Source organism: Panthera leo, chromosome C1, assembly GCF_018350215.1.
Source record: "Panthera leo isolate Ple1 chromosome C1, P.leo_Ple1_pat1.1, whole genome shotgun sequence".
NCBI classification, from domain to species: Eukaryota; Metazoa; Chordata; class Mammalia; order Carnivora; family Felidae; genus Panthera; species Panthera leo.
The window spans coordinates 102,523,497-102,541,221 of NC_056686.1; the positions used below are offsets into that span (position 1 = coordinate 102,523,497).

Consider the following 17,725-nt stretch of genomic DNA (forward strand, 5'->3'; position numbering starts at 1 on the left):
GGCCTGAAGGGACATCTCTCTGACGGGTGTTGAGGAAGACACCTGGCTTTGTTTACAGAAGAAGGAGCTGCAGAGGAGGTCAAGGAGACTCCCCAACACAGAGGAGCCTTGTTTTACCTTCTTCTTTCTGTGTCACAGGCAGGGCCCCACACACGTGCCAGAACGTGGCCTTGAGGGCTCCTTGCGGAAAATCACAGAAACGTCCGTGAAAGCTCTCAGAGAATCTATTCAACTCTGTGTTTTAAAATTTTCTCTATGTCCCACCTTAGGCAATATCATATCCTGATTAAAGCTCAGGCTGAAGAGCTGACCCAGTTGTGGCAGAAGTTACGGGAAGGGAGAGAAGTTTCTGAGCCAGTCGATCAGCACCTCAAGGACCTCCTCACCCACGATGACCCCGAGCGTTCCCAAGGCCAGGGCATCCAGGAGCAAGTGGCCGAGGGACACAGGCTGGCAGAGTGCCTTGCCCTCCAGCTCAGCCCCGGTAAGGCGGCCACAGGCCCTGTGTGCACTGAGCTGCTCCGAGGTCCTGGGCTCCCCAGACATCTCCCGCCTCCCCTCACATTGTTGGCAGCCGCTGTCTTGGTTTCCATGTGACACATGGGGCCACCAGAGGACCCGGACTAGCAGGTGGGAAAGGAGAGGAGAAGTGCACAGGGTGGAGGTCACGGTGCTCCACCCATCTGTGTCCTCCCCGAGGGAACTGCCTTTAGGGCAGGAGGCAGCCTCCACCAGTGTCAGAGCCCAGAAGGGAGGACGAGGAAGGAGGCAGCTTGTTTGAGTGCAGGGAGTCCTGAGCTAAGCGGGAAGTTCCAGGCTCCCGCCCAGGAGCTGTCTTTATTGACTGTGGGCGAGAGAGTGATCTTCGCTTTCTCCATAACTGTCTCCTCAACTGTCTATCAAGTAACCTGTCATAGCTGTGGTGATCACATGCGGAAAGTTCACGAATGCACTTCAGGAAAAATAAAGCCCCTGACTTTGTGGAGGGGAATGAGGTATTGGATGTAGTAGGCCTTGGAGATGGAACGTCGTTTAGACTGAAACACTCTTCATACAGACGGCCCGTCCATAACACCGACGTCCACTTGGGGACCCATGAGTCCACATGTGGAGGGACTTGGGACCGGGTGATTGTGCTGTCCTCGGGGCAAGGAGGAGACTCTACGTGAGCACTGGGAGCACACAGGGCCTGCGCCTGTTGCATGACTGTGGTACCTGCAAGACACTGTTCGCTGAAATCAGATTGAAACTGGACAGGCATCCACGGATCTGGACAAGAGACAGTTTAAACTTTTGCCCAGTCTCAGTCATGGTGAGCCCCCGAATCAGAGACACTCCCTGCTGGATCTGAAATCCATACCGCAACAGTTCTCCAGGGCAGTGCCCTGGAGCTTCAGAACAAGAGTTAGTCATGCGTAGATAATTACGTTGCTAAGGCATATAAGCCCCTGTGTTTATAGTGGTGATGTGGGAGCTCCACATCATGGGAGATTTCTGAATTTCTTTGCAGAAGATGATGATGATGAGGAGGAGGAGGAGGAGGAGGAGGAGGAGGAGGAGGATGAACAAGCAGAAGAATCCCTCACCACCAGGTAACAATGAATACTGGGGACCCGGTAATGTGTGGGTGAAAAAGGATAGGGACTCAGAAAGAACAGTAGGTGAGGTCACAAGAGTCCAGGTGGCAGATGCAGGGATCAGCAGAGCTGCAGATGGTAGTGACTGAATTCCCTCAGTGGCAAATGGCCCTGTTCCCTCGGTTGTCTGCTGTCACGGGGCTGCTTGTCTGGGGGAGCCCCAGATGAACTCAGCAGCCTTAGGATTCCCCGTACGCACAAAATACCCGTTCTGTCCTGTAAATGAACACCAGGAGGAGACGCATCTCTACACAGTTCTCAAAGGTCCCTGGTAGGAAGGTAACCAGCAAAGGAACTGAGAGACAGACAGCTGGCAAAATTAACACGGAATTACCTAACCAAAACCAAAAGGTTGGGGTGTCATGTGACACTATTAATAGAAAAGTGCCTGGAGGGCACAATTTTCTGCAGTGCACAGTGACTCAAGACTGTAACCGCTTGATCAGTCTATGTTAAATTCAACATGACTCAGGCACGTGGCGGTTGCCCCTGGCATGGACTCCCATTTGTCCTTCGTCTCGTGACTGTACCATACTGGGATGGTCGAGTCTCATTCCTCATTGCTCGTTATGTGGCCAGTGGACTGAGGATCTATCTGTTGTTGCTTCTCTCCCACCCCTTCCTGGCCACACTCTGCCTCTTGTAGGATAACCTTTTCTCTCTCAAGGCTATGGTCCCTTTCCTTTCTGCGACCACTCCCTTGCCTCCCATCAACACCAGCTAGGTAGCAAGCCATGGTGTCTGATCCTCCTGGTTTCCTCTTGTGTCGTTCTTGCCCCACCTGGCACAGCATGAAGCTTCCGGAAGCTGAAAAGAAGGAAGTCCTCCAGGACATGCTGAATGAATGTGTTTTGACTCCTTCCATTGGCCGAGAAGGGCGTGACTGCTACCAGCCTTGCAAGGATGGCACGTTCCCATCGGATGAACAGAAATTCGGCTCTGCTCTGGATGTAGCCTGTGAATGCTCCCATTCCAAAGGGGATGAAACTCCACCCGGTTCCCCAGGTAGTGTCCACAATCTTTGTTGCACACACCCTGTGTAGACCAAGAGATTTAATCCGCAGAAGTGGACCATGTACTCACAGACAGTTTCCACCCAGGCTCTAGGATTGAGTTTGAAATAAGACATTCCATGAGTCAGTGAGCTTTGTTCGATTCATGTCTAAGCCATGGCACTTTTATGTCTGAGCCACCGCCCATCGCTGCTCTCAAGCTGGTCCTGCCAGACTCCTATACCTCTCTACCCCTGGCACAGGAGGTGGCTATCAGACCTCCAAATTTTGGATTAATCTCTTATCTCTCTTGCCAGGCTCTGATTTCCATCCTTGAACCATGTTTCTGGATATATGGCCACCCAAGGCTGTTGGAAGCCTTTTCTATATCATAGGAAATGTCACGATCCAGGTTCACTGTCTCTACCTGGTCTGTCTCTTCCTTTTCTTCTTGTCTCAAGTCAGCTGAGAACCAGGACAGGACTAAGTCTATCATACGTTGTATGTTTCTCTGCAGCAAGGCAGGGCCCTGGAACTTCCCGACCCCATGAACGGCCCCTGGTGCTTTGCAGCTTTGAAGATTATTCTGCTTTGATGGTGTAGATTCCAGTCGTCAGTTTAATCTCAACGGCTGATTCCTGAAAACCATTGGCCTGCAGTGTTTCAAATGGAAAAAGCCTGAATGTGGCAGCAATGCTCTAGGAAGCAGCCAGGTCCTTCCCCAAGATCTCTGGGAAAAGGGATAAGTTTTCTGTTGTGTCGACGTGTCTTAGGATACTGTGATCATGACCTGTCTTATCAGGGACATTTGCTGGCTCAAGAAGGCAATCCCGGTGATTTTTTCCAGGGCCCTACTGAATCCCTCCTGAATGATTTCTCTCACAATTGCCTGTTATGACTGTGCTTCTATTTCTGTCCTCTGCTACACAGCACACGGGAGTGAGCATTTGTGGAGGGGAATCTGCCTAATGGAACTCTTTCTCTTCATTTATTTGCAGACAACCAAATTGGTCACCAGGGGCTGAAAGGGCGAGAGTCAGATGCCCCCAGGTAATTCTGAATACTTGGGGGCTGGGAAATCAGTGGTGGCGTCTGCAGACCTCAGATCCAAGGAAAGGCAGAAAGTGCTGGATAGAACCATGTTATCCATTCGGTCAATGGCCAATTATCCGCTTTCACAATGGTTTCTGTTTTCATTGTGGTACTTGTATTGCTCCCATTTCTTAATTACGACTCAAGTTGAGTAACACACAGTCAGCTGGCCCAGGTGAGCTAAAGGCACAGGGAGTCCTGCACTCACTCATTCTCCCCAGCTTTAGAGAGAGAGGCAATGTACTTTCTGCCCCGTTCGATTTAGCCTGTGGGCACGTATTTCAGAGCAAGAATGTACGTAGACGAAAATGTGCCATCATGCCGTGATATTGAGAGAGACAGGCCTTCATGGCATGAGAATTCTGAGACAGTAGCCCGCCCCAGAAGCTGCACGCACTGGGCCACTCCATGCAGGACTCAAGGGCATTTGAACGGAAGGAAGGGAGCCACTGCTGTCCTGTGACTCTGTGTGTTTTGAGTCAGGACTGGATGGCACGGTGCTAATTCAGGCTCTTTCCTCATCAGCTTGCTAGGTGGCCAGTGTACAGAGCACTTACTGTCCTTTCTGTCTGCCGCCCCTGTGACAGACACACTTTGTCCCGCACAAAAAGAAGAGTTGTTTCTCTCATTAATGAGGCACTCTCTTTGCTTTTGTGAAAATGCCTCTTGCCTTCCATCAAAGCCAGACAGGACATACGGTTTCAGATCCCTCTTCGGTTAATCTTCAGTTTTCCTCCCGCCTCAGGCTCCGTAGACAGCTGCTAGAGGTGGTGGAGGAGGAAATCACGTGGGACTCTCTGGATGAACGCTACTGGACATATTCGGTTCTTCCTGACCTGTCTGACTCCTACTGGCCTTACAGGAGCACCGCCATCTTCTTCCCTGAGGAACTGGAAGTCTCTTCTGCTCTGGAAATGGCCAGTGAGTACTCCGCTGTCAGGGTGATCAAGCTCCAGCTGGACTGCCCCGTACATCTCCTGGTCTTTGTGCCCCACACCTGTGCTGTGCTGAGAGAGCTCCTCCCTGTGTGCAGGCTCTGTACACACATCTGGATCTGAGCCAGGCTCCAGGATGGATGGAGTTTCAAGCACAGACATCATGTGGGTCAGGGAACTCTTCTCCCTTCCTACTCCCAGGACATGCCCATGTCCCCTGGGCTTCACTGTCAGGTCATTGGACCCAAGGGCGGCGTGACAAATACAACTCGCCTCAGCAACACGACCATAGAAGGTGTCTGTCAGACCTTGGATGCAATGCCTCTTCTCACCTTTCATGCTCCCCATTTCATCTCTGAGCCAGGTCCTTTAAGAATCCATGCCTGCCACAGTCAGTCAGAATCCTTGTCCAGGGTTAAAGATGTAACCTTGGCTTTCCTGTTCTTAGCCTCATTCTCTATCTCTTTGCTTTGGCTTGTCTTCCTAAGCCTCGTCTGAAAACCCACCCTACGTGCCTCTACTGTTAGCTCGTTTGCGTGTTTCCAGGAGTAGAGCTGTGCGTTGGCATTCCCTCATCAACAGGAATTGCGCCAAGGTTTCTGTGTAGCTCCAAAGACTCATTTTAATTTCAGGGTTTGTACTTGCATGCTGTCTGTTCCATCTCAGTGTATAAATTCCACTAAGCCGTCACCAACCAGGTATCTCACAAGAAAGGCTGAAAACTGCAGTAATCCTTTTAGAAAGTAGAGAGGCCAGGTCCCCAGAATCTGTGTGAAAAAGAGAACTGAAAGTGTTTGCACAGACTCAAAACAGAGGAAATTGTGATGATGATCTCTTGGAGAAAGCAAATTTCTCCCAATGGCTCAGGCCAGCAAATCAAGCGAGTCGTCACACTATCCGAGGCACCCTGAAATATCCTTCTCACTCAACCTGTGCTCTCATTGAGCATAGCTGAGTCCCCGGGTGGCACCGAACACTGGGTTACTAATGTGCAAGCAGGGATCTGTTTAATGTGACTGGCCCCGTCTGTATTTATTTGCAGAAAATCAGACCCATCAAGAGGAGGAACCAGACCAAGACCTGACATGCGCCAGGTAAGTCTGAAGAATCATGGGTTGTTATTTCAGTGGTTCAACTCTACATTTCAAAGGAAAAACAGAAACCGCCAAATTTACCTATTTCATCCATTCTCCAGTCTCAGAATGTCTTTTTTGGCCATGACGTGTGTCTTCATGTATTATGTGGATAAGTTCCTTTAATGATCCCTCAATTTCGATAACCGGCAGTCAGTTGAAGTAGGTGAATTGTCACTCCCTGAGGTGCTCTGTATTGCCCTGATCTCTCCTTTGGGAAATACCAGAGTGACAGACGTGTCTACTTCTGTCTCTCTGGTGTTACCTCTTTGAGGATCTGCTGTAGCAAATGGATAACTGCAAAAAAATCAAAAAACCTCACATGATGTCACGATAGTAAGAGAAAGAGTCCTTGAAGACACAAACCTCTCCATGTGGATGATGCCTTTTAACATGTGTTCACTTAGCCACTGAATGTATATCAACAAAATTGATGCAAAAGGGTTGAACTCATGTTTAGGATTCTCCATGTGTGCTGTGAGTCATGACATCCATTCCACAGTAGTTCAGTTTGGTGCACAGAAGTTGGTTCTGTGGCCAGTGCCCTGAACACCTCTACCTCTGTTCTGTGTGTGTGTGTGTCTCCCTGTCTCTCCCTCTCTGCCTCTCCTGCCCCCATAGCATCCACACTGTGCCCCTGAAACAGGAGGATAGTTTTCCCTGTCAATAATGGGGTTGCCCCTACGTTATGACTACACTTCTCGGCTTCCCGTGAAAACCAGTAAGATGCTGTGGTGTCTACTTTTCCTGTTTTAATCTTCAGATCTCCCCTCCCCACCAGGCTCGGCAGGGAGCTGCCGGAGAGTGCAGAGCAGGATGTCCAACAGGACTCACTGGATGAATGCTATTTGACTTACTCAGCTCTTCCTGACCCATCTGATTCCCCCTGGACACACAGGAGGGCCAACATCAACTCATATGAGGATCTGGATGTCTGTCCTGCTCTGGAAGTAGCTAGTGAGTCCTCCACTGCGAAGGTGATAAAGCTCCAACTGGACTCCCAGGTCGACCCCATAGTTTGGTATCCCTACTCTGCTTGTGTTGGAATTTGTTATCCAGGTGTTTCAGCCCCGTAGACATATGGATCTGAGTCAGGCTCTAGGATAGACTTCTAAGCGCAGACATCAGATGCATCAGGGCCCTGCCCTGTGTTCCTCATCTCAGGCCATGCCTGTGGCCCCTGACACAAGTCAGGACATTGGGGTCAGCGCGGGTGTGACAAACTCACACTCATCTGTGAGGCACACGCAGAGGAGTCTGTCTTGTTCCTGATTTCCACACAATGTCTCTCCTCAACTGCCATCCTCTCACTTTCATCCCAAACAATGTTCCTTGAAGTTTTGTGCCTGTCAAGACGATGTCAGCCTTACCCATGTCTTTGGGTTTGTTGTTTCCCTGGTTTCACTGCTCTGGTCCCCAGTGTCCGTGTCCTCTGTGTTGGTTGTCTTCCCTAAGTCGTCGTCTGAGTGTCAGGACATAACCACCTCTACCGTCAGCTTGCTTGTACGTTTCCCTGAAGCATAGCTGAGCCCTGGCATGGGCCCACCCCGTGCATGGCCCCACCCCGTTTGTGGCCCATGTGCCTGTGTAGCAAAAGGGATCACGGACAAAAGATTTCCTTTGATTTGAGGGTCTGCAGATTCCGTGCATCAGTCTGGCCTCTGTAGAAATTCCCTAAAACCCTGCCACCTAGAGTATGTCATGAGGGAAGCTAGTGAGAGAAGGTTGCAGTAAGTTTTGAGAATGCAGGTAAGCCGTTCACCAGAATCTGTGGTAAAACAGAGGTTGACCTCTGCAGACAGACTGTTGAGATGGGGCTCTACCAGATCAGGGAAATCCTGCCCGATGCTTTAGGAAAGCTAGCCAAGGCACATTCCCAAGACACTTCGTGAGGCCTCCTGGATTATTTCCCTCAATGCCCTGCTGCCCAACTAAGGACATTAGTGCCCGTGTGCTAGTTGCATGGGACACTTAATTTTCATGTCCAAGTGCTGCTCTGTTTATGTGACTGGCCGGTCTGTATTTACTTGCAGACAATCATAATGATCTTTGCGATGAAGAAGACCAGGACCCGACATGCCCCAGGTAACTCTGAAGAATCATGGGCTTTAATTCAGTGGTGACATCTGGGAATCTCAGATCTAGGCCAATCTAGAAAGTGCTAAATGCACCTATTTCATCCCTTCCAACACCCACAAGGTGGTCCTTCAGCAAGGTCCTCTGTGTCATGTGGTACTTGCATAGGCCCCGTTATTAATCCCTCTCAAATGGAGTATCTGCAGTCCACTGACGCAGGTGGACTAAGCAGTCCCAGGATGCCTTGCACTCTCCCGGTCTCTCCTCGTATTAGGTCCTGCGTAAGATGCACAGCTCTCTCTGCCGGTTGCCTTTACTACATTGGCGGGCATTCACAGCAAGGATGGTTTTAGGAAAGCAGTTTTCACGTCTCAGTATTTAGACACGTCAGCCTTGGGCCCACGAGATATCCAGGAGTCTACAATGCTGCCTTAGCCTGGGGTTCTCTTGGTGCTTTGTGTAAATCTCCACACAGTGTATGGCAAAGTGTTGATGCTGCTTTATCGTCTTCTGGTGTGCTGTGGGTCATGACTGTTGTGCCCTGGGGTGGTTCCGACTCCTGCCCCATAAGCTGGCGCTCTGGCCATGCCCTGAGCACCTGCCCGTCCCCGCCCCCCCCCCCCCCGCACCTATCCTGCGTGCACCCACACTGTGGCCTCAGCTGCAGGCAGACTGCTTCATTTCCCTTTGTGGGGATCCCGCTTGTGTTCTGTGACCACTCCCTCCGCCGTGCCCTCAAAACAAGCTGGCACTGCATGTTGACTAAACCTTCTTTCTGCATGTCTCGTCCTCCCAGCAACACCAGGCTCTGCAGGGAGCTGCCAGTGGCCCCAGAGGATGAAGTCCCACAGGACTCAGTGGGGGAATGTCATTTGACTCCTTGCATTGGCCATGACCTGTCAGACACCTATAGGCCTTATAGGAGTGCCTCATTCACCTTTGATAAAGAGGAAGTCTTCTTGGGCGTGGATGTAGATGGTGAGTCCTGTTCTTGTGGGGGGCACGAAGTTCCTGCTGGGGCCCCAGGAAGCCTGTCCTCTGTGTCTTCAACAACCTGAATCGGCTGAGAGTTGCATCCCTGCCAACAGGCCCTGTAGGCTCGTACCAGTTTGAACTCTGCTCTCGGATTCACTCTTTAAAAGGCATCCTGTGGCTCAGAGCCCTTTCCTTCCTTCTGTCCCAGGCTGCCCTCAGTTCCCCGGCTCCGTCCGACATGCAGGCTATTGGTACCAAGTGAGGCTCGAGAGGAGAAATGGAGAAAATGGAAAAAAGGGTTCAGAATCTCAGCCACCGCTGTCTTACCCGGAGACAGCTGGGTGACAGTCCTCCTTTGTTTTTTCCTGATTTTGTTTTGTTCCAAAAGGAGACCTCTGCTACTTGTGCAATTCTGCTTCCAATTGTATTTCTTGTGTGGCTTCCTACAAACTCCCTGGCTTTCCACCCAGGTTTGTGGTCAGCTCCACATTGGCTGCATCTGTTAAATCGTTGCTGAGCTGCTAGTTGTTTCTCCTGGGGCGCCCGCCTCCCTGTGTACCAGAGCACCCAGTTCTACCCAAATGATCTGAAACAGTCGTAAATGCAAAGAGAACAGTTGCTCCACGCCCCAACGACCCCTTTGACCCTGCAGGAGTGCCAGCTCCTACCCTGTCAGTGCACTTTGTGGTGTGAGCAGAGCCAGGGCTCATCCAGCCCCTCCAGGAGCTCAAGGTCTCCAGGAGACGCTCCATGAAAACAATCAGAGCTGAGAGGTCCCAGACGATTTGTGTTCTCACTAGGGGTCCCATGGTGGCTCTTCACTTGGCTGCCTGGCACGCCGGTAACCCTGCAGAGCTCTGTGTCAGAGACACTGACAGCCAGGTCTGGGTTTCCATGGGGGCAGGGATGGGACAGGTTAAGACGCGTCTCAGGAGGGTGATGTGTGTGACATGGCCTTGCATTAAGCCTGGGTCATGAGAGGCTATGAGGATGGGCGGAGATGAATGAAGGCCGCCTCTCCATTATGCACAGCCCGTCCCCGGTGCAGGTTCTGGTGGGAACGTGGGAACAGTGTGTGTGGGCTGTGATTGCCGCAGGGTCGCCCCAGGAGGGCTGCCCTGCCCCAGCCTCCCTGCACTGGGACCAGCCAGGGAGAAACAGGCATCTGAAGCCTTGAGGCCAAATTCTCCCCCTCTTCTTTTTTCTTTTGGGGCACATATCAGCAATTCTTTCTCGTTCTGCCCTGAGGCCTCTCTAGAACCTTCTCTCTAGGCTGTAGGACGAAGGGTACTACTGCAGAATAATAGGCATGAGCTCGCCTCCCATGCAAAGCCGTCTGGACTCCAGGGGGTGACCTTCCCTTCAGGGACTTTGCATCCTGGATACTTGCCATCTCAGCATGCCCAGGCATAGACACAACGGTGACATCGCCTTCGTCTCCATGATGTCTGCCTTTGTACCTGCTCACTGGCTGGTCTCACAGACAGTGGGGGACGGGGCGGGAGGACATCACAAATGGAAGTTCTGGCAGTGCTAAGAAAACTGGGGTTTGTCCATTGAAGTGTCTTCTTGCTTCAGCCCCGATGCAGGTGCCCGGTCCCCAAGGGCCATCAAGTGGAAACTTGACTTTCCCAAGGCCGGAGGTGCAAGCTTCACAAGCACCGCCACAGTCCAATACCCAGGTGGCCAATTCTGTGCCAGGGCAGCCGGACCAGCAGTTGGCTTGTGGTGACTGCAGAGCCAGGCTCCGCCCCTCCCCTGCCATCAGGAGACTGGCAGCCACGATGGTTTCTGGGAGCCAACGGCCGCTCTTCCAAGGTGAGAGGTGCGGGGGGAGTAGGAAGCTCTAGTCACAGGGCTGTGGGCGGGGGCAGCAATGGGGCCTCTTGCAGGCATGCTTTGCCCAGCTCCAAACTCACAACGCTCCAGCTCCAAAGAGCTTGGGGCTGAGGGTCAGCTCTGTCTGCCCAGGTGCCGGGGTTGCAGCCTCCTGGCTGTTTACTGACCAAGTTATTCATCATCTCATGTATGTCCCCCTCGGACCCTTCATCTGAAACCATTGAAAATGGGATCTCCATCCCATCAATGCTGGGAGCATGAAGCTACATAATTTCCAGGGGCCCGAGTGAGCAAAATGGCTTGAGAACATCGGTGAATCTGTAATGCGTAATTCTTGTGTCTTTGTGGTGTCTGAACACTTGGAAAATGGTTCCGTGGCATTGTTTCACGTGTGCTAGAGCCGTTCTTAACTGGCTCCGCTTTCGCTGGACCCCATCTTCCCGGACTCTCTCAGCAAGGCTTGTGGGCCAGTGTTTTCTCTCCTTCAACATCCATCAGGCAGCCAATATTCCCTGTTAGGCGCTCACAGTAACAGTGGAAATACTGGCCCCACGACAGTTTCCCATGCATTTGCCTGGTTTCCCTTTTCTGCAACTATAAGGGGCCAGTTTCCTAAAGTGCACACTCCGTTCTCCAATACTTCATCTAGTTCCTCTTGTCCCCCCTCATCTCCACGAGCACGTCCCCAGCTTCTTTGTCATCAGGATCCGCGTCAGCTCAGATTTCATGAAGACCGAGCGTTTCAGCATTCCCCTGGGTTGTGTCGTCTTTACCGTCCCACCCTTGGTGTCCCCTCCTGGAGCCTGGGTCTCCTCCTTCAGGCGCCGACTTCATCTGTGAAAAGAGGAGACACAGGTCCCAAGTGAGGTGACGAGGGCGCAGCCCTGTCGCCCCGTGGAGATGCTCCAGAGGACGCCTCAGTGGGAGTTCAGGGAAGCACAGCCCTGACAGTTGGCTGAGGACAGTTGGTTCTTACTGTCTTCTCCCTCTTGCCTCTCTGCCACTTCTCCCTGACTCCCGTGGTCCCGGCCCAGACTCTCCTGCTGGCTCAGTCCCTCTCTGTGGCTCACCTTCCACACAGGCCTCAGCAGGAAACATGGCTCCATGCCAGACTTTTGTCCAAGGAGGGTTTCTTAGTCCATTCAGGCTGTGATAACAAAACTGCCATAGACCAGGTGACTTAGAGCAGAGATTTGTGTCTCCCGTTCTGGAGGCTGAGTAGAACCAAAATCAAACAGTGGCACATTGGGCACCTGGTGATACCTCCTTCCTGGTGATGTGTGGCCGCCTTCTTGCTCTGTCCTCACAGGGTGGAGGGGTGAGGGAGCTCTGTGGGGTCACTTTCATAGGGCACAGATCCCTTTCTTGGGGGGATCTGCCTCCCATAGGCCCACCCCACCCAGCATCACATTGCGAATTGGGTTTCCACAGATGAATTTGGGGGAAGACAAACTATCACTCTGGGGCAGGTGGTTTTACTCTGTTTGATTCTCAGCCTGATCTGCCCTGTAATTCTTCCCTGGTGCTTAAAAGGTCACCTGTTTCTTGCCACAACTCTTCTCATCCTTCTCAAATTTGTCTATATTTTCCACTTGCAACTGACCGAAGAGTGTTTAGAACTTTATGCTCGATGTCCCCCAACCCTTAACTGCCCATTTACTCAATTAGATAAGAATGTGCTTATAGACACACATATTTATGTCTTATGTCACACACATTACATATATTCGGTGTGTATGCTCTGCATAGTGTACATATATGAAATATATCAAATATTGGGGTGTGTTCTGTAAATTCTCCAGCTTTGGTTTCCTGGTGACTCTCAAAAGGCTTGCCTTCAACTTTGACTCCTCCCTTGAATAGGACAGTCTCTTTTGAGCACCATCTCCTGGCCTTTGTCTGTTCTTTGTCAGAACTGTGTGTTTTGACCAATTCTACTTTTCTCAATTTCACTTTTGGCGCTGGGGGCATGTTGCCCTCCTCGTGCTCTTATCCTTACAGGGTAGCGTGAGAGAGGTCAACAACAGAGGCTGTGATCAAAGCGTGTCCCTCGGCGCCCCTCACACGTGAACTTCCCGATGGCCTTTCTCGTCCTGCCCACCGTCCTTATTCGATGTCAGCGTAGGTAGAGGATTTGGTCACAGGAAGATCATGACTAACAGTGTATCCTGTTGATGTGCTTTTATTTTCAGAGCAGGGTTTGGAAGCTTCCATGGGTGTGAAGAACCCTCCCAAGCTGGAGGGTGACGCTGCTGAGGGCTCGGTGGCCAACCAGTGTGCAGGTCAAGTCTTTGGCCACGTTAATGCCCTGGTGGTGATGAAACAGAAGATGATCAAGAGAAAAGTGCAGTTCGGCGAGGGCAGACTCGCGTGCAGATTCCGTGGCCTTCAAGCTTAGGGCACAGAGGTAATGGCGTCCGTGGCTCTTGGGGTATGGATTCCTGTTGCTCTGTTAGATTATAGCTCCGCCCACACCCCAAACTGTTTTTCTCTTCCTCCTTTGGTCCCTCCCCCAGCTGCCGCTGCCTCTGCCTGGTCCTGCCTCTGTCTGGTCCTGCCTCTGTTTGCCACAGGGGACTGCCACCTTGGGGGCCCTCCCATCTCCATCAGCTGTGCCATGTGAGCTGTGCTGTGTCCCCACGGGGGCTGTCCTGGGATTCCCTCTCCCATGCCCTCACGGCCGCGGAGAATTAGGCCCCATGGCCCCCCTCAGCAGACCAGCATCATTTACACGTGTCACGAAACACATGGCACTTTGGCACAAGGCACCCACTTTCGTGACTTCTTTGACTTCCTTCCTTGCTTCCCCAGCTCCATGACCTCTTTCTCCCAGAGCATTGTCTTTTTTTTTTTTTTTTCTTAATTTTTGTTTTAAAGTTATTTATTTTGAGAGAGACAGGGACAGCACGAGTCGGGGAGGGGCAATGAGAGTGGGAGGGAATCCCAAGCAGGCTCCAGGCTCTGACCTGACAGCACAGAGCCAGATGCAGGGCTTGAACCCTCAAACTGTGGGCTCGTGGCCTGAGCCAAAACCAAGAGTCAGATGCTTAACCGACTGAACCACCTAGATGCCCCATCAAGAACATCGTCTTAATGTCTCTTGCACATGGCTTCTCCTCTGGGGTGTTTCCGGGAACACGACCTAGGACGACACTTACCCCTCAGCTTCTCCATGTGAATAAGAAGTGTTAAAACTGAGGAGAAAGAGCACCCCGACAAAAACTACACGACCACATGGGTCACCTCTGGGACTGCCACACGGCCTGCCTGGGGTCAGGTTTGTCCTCAGCCCCAGGTAAGCAGGCCTGTGATAATGTGTTTTGGGGTTTCCAGGACTCAGTGTCCATACCTTGGGACCTCAAGAGAGCTGGCATCAGGTGGACACAGACATGGCACTCTACAGGGACACTGGCCAAACACAGATGCAGAGGCCAGGTTTCCAACCTGCACAGGCATGAGATGTTCAGGCATCCACCTGTCTTCCCTTTTCACTGCCGTTACCGTGTTTACATGCTCAGCTGGTTCATAAAAGGATCCACCGAAAGGAACTGAGTTGAGTCTCCGGCCAGAGCACATTCGCGAGCATTGACTGAATTAACTTTGGGCAGCTGTGTGAAGTCCCCGCGAGATCCAGGGGAACACGAGACAATCTGTGCCTCATACAAGTCCAGCTGAGAACGGGGATTCATGGGAGGGTGTCCGAAGGAAGACCAAAATCTTGAGGGCCGGTATCGTCATGGTGGCAGAGATGAGGACAAGAACACCGTGGTCTGAAACAGAGTAGCTTAGCTAATAGTTCTAAATCACGCTGTCGTGAAAGAAACACTGACTGAGCTTTGAACTCACGTGAATGCCGCCACCCAATACCTTGAGATTTTTATTTCAACATTCTGGGCTGGGGTGTGGGTAACGGGAGATGTTTTAAAGCTCTGCTGGTATGCACCTAGGAATCAGAAGGACTGTGGATCTATAGGATGTTCATAAGCCATATAGAAGGATCCCGTGTGTGTGTCACTCATTTTGTGGACAAGCGGAGTATCAGCCCCTGATGGAGTTGACATTCCTCCCTCAATAGAGCCCAGAGAAAGAAGAGGACAAAGACACATGAATGAATTCGATGAATACTCCCTCTTCTGGATCCAAGTGTCTCACAATTTTTATACTATAGGATGCAGTAAGAAAGAAATGTTGCCTAGAAACCCAGTGTAAGAACAACACTCCCTTCCCTGATTACCAGTAATGGAATTCAGGGCTCTTTTTCCTCCTCGTGCAATGAAAATCACGGTTGACTCTTCACTAAATGCGTTTCCCAGCCTCCTGACAGGTGCACTGCAGATGGAAAGGAAATGTTTTAATCAAATTTTCTCCTCATATAAAACCTCAGTAAAGAAGCTTAGGTCTGCCTCTGCCCTTTGCAGGCCCTCGTTTACATAAGTGTCAACACCGAGAGACTCTCTCCTCAGGGACAGTTTGGGAAACGTGCGAGGAGAACCTAGACGACTAAAAGGAAGGCTCTTCCGTTTTCTCTGCGGAGTTCCGAGTGTCTCCACTGAGAATATTCCTAGACGTTCCCTCAGGTGTATCCTGGCGTGAGGTGCCCTGCAGGGGCTGTTGGGGTCCCTGAGCAAAAAGGGGTGAGGCCCTGGGTACACTCCCCGCTCTTTTCGTCATTCCCCTTGGAGTTTCTCCCTTTGGGGTTCTTTTCAGCCCCTTTGGGGCAGGATTTCTGTGCAAAGCCTTAATTCCGTCCAGCCAAGCGGCCAACAGCGTCTACTGCCTACCCGCACCCCCGTATCGGAGGCTTTCGTCTCCCGACCCCCACATGGATGGGAAGGGCCCGAAGCCTGGGTTTCAGTTCCAGGGTGTCAGGCACAGGTCACACGGCTACAGGTGGTCCTTATCAGCCCCTTGGCCCACGGTTCCTCATCTGCACACGGCAGGACTGAACTGGGACATAGTCTGAGGCCCCTGTTGCATCTCACATCCTGGGGCTCGTTCCATAGCCTGGCCTCCCCCTTCAGAAGACCAGGGTAGGGTGAGAAGGGGTGTGTTTGTCTGCAGAGGGCCCCCTCCTTCCTTCAGCAGTCTGTTTCTGAACGTGTGTGTCGGGGGCTAAGCACATCCCTCCGTGGGAGACATGAGAAAGCCATCACTTTGCTTCTGATGAAGGGGGTTCCAGGGTGAGGTGGCTGCTGAGGGAGGGATGGTCGGGACCTGGCAACAGCTCAGGGCAGCCTTGAGCTGGGATGCCACCAGGCGCCTGCTGCGGGGAGCACAGGGGTCCCTGCATCCTACAGTGTAGGCTGGATGCAATTGAGGGGGCTATTGCTTCAGACTTGTGGCTCTCACTCTCCCCCTCAGCCTGCCTGCAGACCCCCCTTCAGCTCCTTCTCTGCACGGGGGCTCAGCTCGCCCCTGGCCTCTGTCACCACGGAGCCATCCCTCCAGGCTCAGCCGTCAGCAGGACCTGAACAAAACTCACATTTGATTCCTCTCTCTCTCTCACTCTCTGTCTCAGATACCAAGGACTCCAGGAACTAAGAAAAGATACTCCTCATTGAAACGAAACCCCATCATAAAACCCCATCATTCTCCACTTGCTGAAAAGAACTCTAAAGCAGTAAATCAAGCTAAAGCCCAAACAGAACATGCGAGGGATCCTTTGCTGAGAATCGACATCTCGATCACAAGCCACTCTCTGGGATTTTTACTCCAAAAGTCTGGTTTGATGAGAGGAACTCTCGCTCTTCTGACTCCAGTCGTGATAAGTCGCCGAGGCAACCAATGCCCAGACCACACGCCCTTGTGAGACACCTTCGGTCTGGCTCCTCTCCATTCCATCCTGCGGATAAGCGGAGGCTGGAGCAACGTGGCAATAGACCCCATGTCAACCTGGACATTCTGGGCCACCGGCTGGGCTGTGCCAGGAGCAGACAGCATTAACTACGCAGCGTTCTTGCTGAAGAGGCTTAGCCTGAATCTGAGCACGAGGTAGGGATCAGACAACTGCAGAATTTCGACCATCGAACAAGACATCGGGCCTGTCTTTCTTCAAACAGCCAGTGTCCACAGCACAAATAAGACGACAAAAAGGAGAAGAGATATCTTGGGTTCCAAAGGACTCAGAAGATTGTGCTATCGTAATTGTGTAGTCCTTTCGAACCCCAAACATCTCCTCACCTTTCTGTGGCTGTCTCTGGTGGTGGTGACGCTTCCTTGTCTGTAGGGGACAGGCCAGATGTCTGGCTTGATGGTCTACATCCTGAAGGTGTCTGATCACTTCCTCCTGATTAAATTCAGGCTAACCCTTTTCCCGGGGCGTTCCCTAGTTAATGCTGTGTGTGTCCCAGCTCCGCCCACCCAGAGACCCAGAGCGTCCAGTCTGCCATCACCATCATTGTGAGAGCAGCAGTGGTTGCCTTCTATGGGGGGCCTATCAGATCGTTCATGGTCTTCTGTTTGGGTGTGACATCTGAGAATGTGCGAAGATGCTCTCTGTAAAGTCTGTCTCTACAATGTTACCATCTTTTAGTGATCCCTGCAGTGTGTCACAACCGTATCTGTATGTTGGAAAAACTCTAGTTGTATCATCCTTGTGTATGTGTATTTGCTGGCATTGTGCTGTGGAAAAGAACACTCCCTCCCCGTTCTATATCATTAAAGTGTTTATTTTGACAATCACTGGGGACTGGTGAATTACGTTTCCTTCAGGGCTCCAATCCATCACCATCGTGATGTAAATGTTCTTGGTTCTCTTCTGGTATTTACTGCTGAGTCTCTGTATCTTTTAGGCTATATTTCTTTCCCCTACGGGCAAGAGTACATATGTGTGTCTGGATGTGCATTAAAATATATTGCCTTGCTTTGTATGTTTGGTCGGGATGTAGACTGTAAATTGGTTTTCTCTCCATGGGATGTAAATTGGCTTCTTTTGGTGGTGGGGAAGGCGTATGCAGCATCAGAGGTTTTGCTCTTTTTCTCGAAAATCTATTAGTTCTAGGGTGCCTGGGTGGCTCAGTCAGTTAAGCGTCAACCTTTGGCTCAGT

At 51.5% G+C, this 17,725-nt stretch overlaps 1 pseudogene; it reads left to right on the top strand.

Annotated features, from left to right (window-relative positions):
* LOC122228574 overlaps positions 1 to 17,360 on the top strand; it is a 31,924-nt pseudogene extending 14,564 nt beyond the window's left edge.
* Positions 17,361 to 17,725: the final 365 nt, after the last annotated feature.